Here is a 6,393-nt window from a genome sequence, read left to right as displayed (position 1 = left end):
GCACCTGGGGTCCTCCAGACCTTACTCCACACACCTCTTCCCTTCTGCTAATTTTGCTGTTTCCTTTCACTGTAATAAATTTTAGCTGTGAGTGCAGCCATATGCTGAGTCATGTGAGTCCTAACAAATCCTAGAACGGGGGGGGGGGGTGACCTTGGGGACTCGGACAAACAGGGCTTCTCCTAGCTGCAGAATGGTTGATAATTAGTTCCTGACTTAGTCATTGACGTTTAGCCCTCTTCTAGACCAGATGGGTGAACTTTTCCTCTTTTGGATTACTCTAGAAATTAACAGCCCCAACCACCTGTCACTTCAATAGGAATCTCGGGGCCAGGGCCCCTCACTCAGGCTCTGGCTCAGTGTCTGAGAAGGAGAAGTCTGAGGCTGGTGCTCCGTGCTGATGGGACCTGAGATGCTCTGAGCGCAGGGGGTCTCTGCTCTGTTTTATGGTTTCTGAGGTGCTGTCATTGACGTGGTCCACTGGCCATGACTCCATGGTCATTGAAGGCGTGTGATCTAAGTGATAAATAAGGTACTAACTCAGCCTCAAGCAGCAGGAAAATAAATCTCGGGCTGGCTCTTGTACTTGTGAAGGAAATAGGTGTAAAGAATGGCCAAGGGAAAGAAGAAGTGAATATTGTATATTTTCTCAGATCAGAAAAAACTAGGCCTATCTAAAACCCTCCTGGTCACAGTCAGCATGTGTCATGTTATTTACAACCCAAGCTATAGGAGAAGCTAATTGATTACATCTTTCTAGAATTGAAAAAAACTGCCTGGAACTTGCCTCTTGGGGCATGGTATCTGTCTCAGAATGTGCAGTGTGGTGGGAAAAGTCACTCTGCCGGCAAGAAACCTAGATTTTTAAAAATGGTGTCATTTCCTCCAGAGTCTTACTCTATTTTTTTAAGACAAGAACAGATTGGCTCCTTTAATCTCAAATCTCTAGGACCCCCATATCTTCCAGGTTTTACTTCAGTACAAAAAAACATGTTATACTTCTCAGCTTCATCTCCATTAGCTCTCAGTAAAGGCCAGATGTACACTAGATAACTGATAGATACTTATATAGACTATCATTATACTATTCTGATCTCTGATTTCAATTTATCTTTTCAACTTTCTATTCTATGTACCTGACAATCATTTTTGGAGATCTGGGTGTCAAAATTGACAATCTCACTTGGAGATAATCTCTTCTTTGAAAACATTTTTAAACCACTTTATTGGAGCATGACTGACATCCAAAAAGCTGTGCAGATTTAATGTATACAACTTGATGGGTTTGGAAGTAAGTACACCTCCATGAAACCACTACCACGATCCAGGCCATAAACTTATCCATCACCTCCAAAAATTTCCTCCCATCCTCTTATAATAATTGTCATCAATATTATTTTGTGGCAAAAGCACTTAAGCTAAGATCTACCCTCTTAGCAAATTAGCCAAAGAGTACAAAGTCTCAGTTATATGAGTACATCCTAGAGATCTACTGTACAGCATAGAGCTTATAGTTAATAATCACATATTGTACTATTCTTAACATTTTAAGGAAAATAAATCCCAATAAGGAGTCCTGGAGCTGACTGAAGGTGAGCATTTAGTGTAACTTTGCCCAACCTAGAAGGAGAGGACCAATATCCTGTGACATCTGAGCACACTATTCGTCTCAGCTTTAAGTCCCAGCATCGGTTGCCTCAAAATTTGGTGTCCAAAGCCCCTTCTTGCTCCTCTATGGTACACCTGGTCCATTCTTTGAGGCCAGCTTAAATCCTTTTGGAAGGGAGCCATAATATAAATAAACAAAATACATTTGATAGACCATTACCCCTGAATCTGAAGTTTAACGTCAATGTAAAATTTGCAGCTGGAGTCATTTCTACAGTTACTACCCTGAACTCATTTTTCACTAGCAGACCACCTTTCAAAACAGCTTCGGCCCACTTGATTTGAACCAAAGGAGAAATAGCGAGTGGTGACGCGAATCATCCCTATTTTGGTGGCCTGCTGGCTAAAGCAAGGTCTGGCGAGTGAAAAGGTCAGTTAACTTATGTTTATCCATTTAAAACCAGTTCCAAATAATTGTATGCTGCCTTAAAAGTAGTCTTTCGATAGAAGTTTCTACTTGTCCTCACCGAAAAAGTTTAAAATTCCCTAGAAAAGCTGTTTTTCTCTTTCTCGATATGATTATCATAATTTAATCCATAGAGAAGGAACGGGTGGGAATATATTAACATTTCAATCCAGCTCAAAATAACTTAATACAATTATTTTCTACTTTCTGTGCCACGGGTACCCCTACTGTGTGACCTATGGGTAAATAAGGGAGTTTTTAATCGTAGCTGTACATTCGATCTTGCCATAATCGGAAATTTTCCTGATTAATCTTCAGACGAGACAGGCAGTGACCGACTTTTTGCTTTGCTGTGTGTTGCGGAGAGGACTGCAAGGCTTCTGCAGGCACCGTTAACTCTGCCTTCAAAGGGCACTTTGGGAAAGAGCACAGACTTCGTCTAGAACATGAACCACCACAGAGTACCCTTCAGCTGACAGGCCAACAACTGGTTTAAGCAGAAACTTTTTAATATATTGATGGCTTAACAAATATCACAAAGGAAAGCATACGAGTGCGAACAATTTTGAAAATACATTTCTGTGGCTCATCTTTGGTAAACCCGTGTTCCTGCTGTTGGCTGCACTGCAGTTGAATATAGGTATTGGGTAGCCGCTCCGGGTGTGCCTGGAGGTTTATAAATCAATTGACATCGACAACAAAATCATGTGAACTCCACGACGGCTAGGTGAGAAATCTGTTGGAACTAATTAACTGATTCGTTTTACTACTTGTTTTTTTTTTTTGCATAAGAACTAAATCTGAAGAAGATTCTCAGCCCTTCTACACAGGTTCATGAATTCATAAGAACTCTTCTTCCCTGAGATGTGGTCCCATGACAACCTCCGTACCCCAACTGTCTCATGCAGTGTTGTGAGAACTGCTAATTGGCAGATTTTCAACTCAAGAAGTGAAACTACCTTCCCACTCACATCCTTTCCTATGTGTTCTGAAAAAAAAAAAAAAATTTGAAAGACAAAAGAGAAGGGCAAAACCTCAGAAACATCATAACCCAGAGAGATCCAGTTTAATGCATAAAATATCTTCAATAAATAGTGCAGCTTCTTCTTCTCAAGCTGGCTCTTCAGGGCATAGATCCAAGTGGTGAGGTTTGTTCCATCTGATTTATTTCTATAATTTCTCCTTTAAGAAAAATGGCCATTTTTCTCAAAAGGCACTGATGACCAGTATATCATCCAGTAGTCATAAATGACTAAGCAGGACCCAAAACTCTGATCACAATCAGTGTTTTATTAACAGAAAGGAAAATTAGAAAGACAGCAAGAGCCTGACATTATCTGACTTTTGTGAAAGGCAAAGGATAAGATTTCTTTGTGCTCATTGTCATATACTTCAAAAAATGGCCACAACCTGGAAAGTCAATAAAAGATAAACTAAAAATCCAGAATGGAGAGCTTGAGACACTTGAAAGGCACCAACCAGATCGGATCAAATAGAAAATTACAAAGAGACTTCAGTACATTGATAACTCAAAATCCAAATTATAAAAGTCAGGGAAAACATAAATTGCATAAAACTTTTATTATTAATTAGCAGTGCATTCTTCTACACTTTAAAATAGAACAAAATATCTTTTGGAAGGTAAACTATTCATAACAAAATACATGTCAACAATTTTTATTTTTGGAGTAGAATTACTTTGCTGTATACTTTCTATATTATATACATACACTTCTTGGTTTGTCTAAGTATCTACATGTGTACAAATAATTTTAAGACATACACATGTAGATACACATGACTAATATACACACATAATTATGGAAAATTTATAGTAGTCAATTTTACAATCATTTTAATAGCTGCACACAAATTAGTGTTCACAGAACTAAAACTGTCAACATGGTTCCCTTTTCCCCACTTCTCGAACATCGTCTGAATTACTTTTCACTGATAAATTTTAAAAATACTATCATCTTCCTATACAACTAACCAATCTTTTTTTTTTTTCACAACTCATAATAAAATATTTTACTCTTTTGGCTTTAGAAAAGGCATACAATTTAATTCCACTTATTTTAATTTTTGACTCCTAAAACATACAATTCATTTTTTCCCGTCAGCTTTAGTGCAATTATTTGGTACTGCGGTTACTGAAGTTTAAGTCATGAACCTGAGCCAGTAATTCAAATGACTTTTTAAAATGGAAAACACCAACGCGCTGTTTTGCTGAAGCATGTGTAACAGCCTCAAGTTACCCCCTCCTAATAAATAGATTATAAAGAACTCAGTGGTGGCGAGCAGAGCACTTCATACGGATCCATTTAACTGTGTGAGGAGTCCGTTCTAAGGCAGCATGGAAAACAATCAGCATCAAAGGCTCCCCAACTGCCCAGAGAAACGAAGCCTCCGGGCTTCTGAGGCCGAAACACAAGATTACACTTAGTAAATGGGCCGTGAGTACCTGTAAGGAGTCCCTTGGTTCTCATGTCGGGCTTCTGATACCCTAGCTTGTGTGTTAGGTGTTTGTCATCTGTTTCAAACATATCTCCTTTGATACAGAGACCTACTTAGCAGCATTTTTTTTTTTTTTCAGTTTTCTCTCTTCATTGATTTAAAACAGGTGCTGGACCATGTGTGGTTACAGCCGACAACCTCGTACCAAACGCAGAATGTCCTAACTGGGGCCAGGGCTCTTGTGAGAGGAGGAAAGAAATAAAGGCATTTGGAATGTTGAATCATTTCACACAGAGAAAAGCTGTGTTTTCAGGAGAAACATTCAGTGAATTCTGATCTCCAACTGGATGTTGAATTGTGTTAAAGCCCCACAAGGATGCAAAATGAAATGGCTGGCAACAAAAACAAAGGGAAAGGAAATGGCCTAAAGAAGCCATATCAACCGATCATCCTCCTCTCACCAGAGATCAGCTTGGATAAACTCATCATATTCGACTGACTTCCCAAAAGAATGAACTGATGTGCCACGTTCACAGTGGGAACATAAAAATCACTTTCTAAAAACTCTCTCCCTTATTTTTTCTTCATAAAGAGGAATTATGTATTCATTGTAGACAAAACCATACCAAACAAATTCAAAATACAAATTTTTGGTAGCAAACAGCAAGAAAAATCTAAGTCAAAATATAGTCTAGTTTTTACATAATTTTATATATTTATAAATTTATCAAAATAGTCTCTTAAAGTTCACAATACATACATAATGTAACACTGTACATGTAAATGTAATAACAAATGTATTACCGAAATACATTAAAAATAACCTTTCGAGATACCAAATTCAACATTAAAACTGTCTTAAAAAGTGTTAACAGCTCCATAAACCCAGTTTCAGTGCATTTAGAGTAGTCATTAGCCAGAGTTTTCTGGTTTCAAGTCTCTTGAAGGTCTTATGTTAGTGCTTTCCTTAATTTAAGGTAAGAAGGCAGAAAGACTCCTCCGGCAATCAGCTGCTCTCTCTCTACATTGCTCAGGCAGACGAAGACCTTGTGTCTAAGAGTGGAGTGCTTTCACTGGAGTGGCGGGGCCTTAGTAATGAACATATTCAGACTGAAGGGACTGTGTGGGGGAGAGACAGAAACCCAGGTTAAAGTCCATTACATACAAAACTGGTAGTACACCCTGCAGCTTCCTCCTTCAACACAAGGCAGTTTGCGTCTATAATATAAAAGATCAATGAAATAAACTAAGAAGAAAATAGAAAAGGATGAGAAAAACAAAGCATTTGCTAAGAATAAGATACTCGATAATGTGACGTGATTGCAAGAAAACCGTATTTTAAAAGGCTTACGATTTATTCATAGCAGTTAAAAATTAAGTGCTATTTGCAAATTGGCAGGTGGCACCAAACTCACTTCTAAGCTTTTGTGCAATAATACTGAGTTTGACTCAAAAATATTAAACGACATCTGTAACTAAATTGAAATTTATTAGAATATACTTTAAGATTATACATACTTTATTGAATCTAATGCATAACAAACAGTGCTTCTAAAGCAGTAGAATTAGCCGTCATTTAAATAAATTCCTTAAGAATGCTTGAATTTAATAAATAGCTTACAAATCCTTTCCATTTAGGGGGACACAGAGCACTACCAGCTTTGAAATGTAAGCTTAAGACCCAAAAGTATTTGTGCAGAAGAATCTTGCAGTCATAACATAATAAATAGTGGGCAGCTTTTGAGAAAAGTAAACAATGCAAATCCCTCCCACATCATATTAGATAATCACATATAAAAGGAACATGATGGGGATATGTAATCAAGAATGCACTGATAATCGGGGTGCCTGGGTGGCTCAGT

The sequence above is a fragment of the Leptonychotes weddellii genome, chromosome 4 (genome assembly GCF_054177405.1).
Source record: "Leptonychotes weddellii isolate Sample4059 chromosome 4, ASM5417740v2, whole genome shotgun sequence".
Classification (NCBI taxonomy): Eukaryota; Metazoa; Chordata; class Mammalia; order Carnivora; family Phocidae; genus Leptonychotes; species Leptonychotes weddellii.
Note: the sequence above shows the minus strand (reverse complement) of the source record.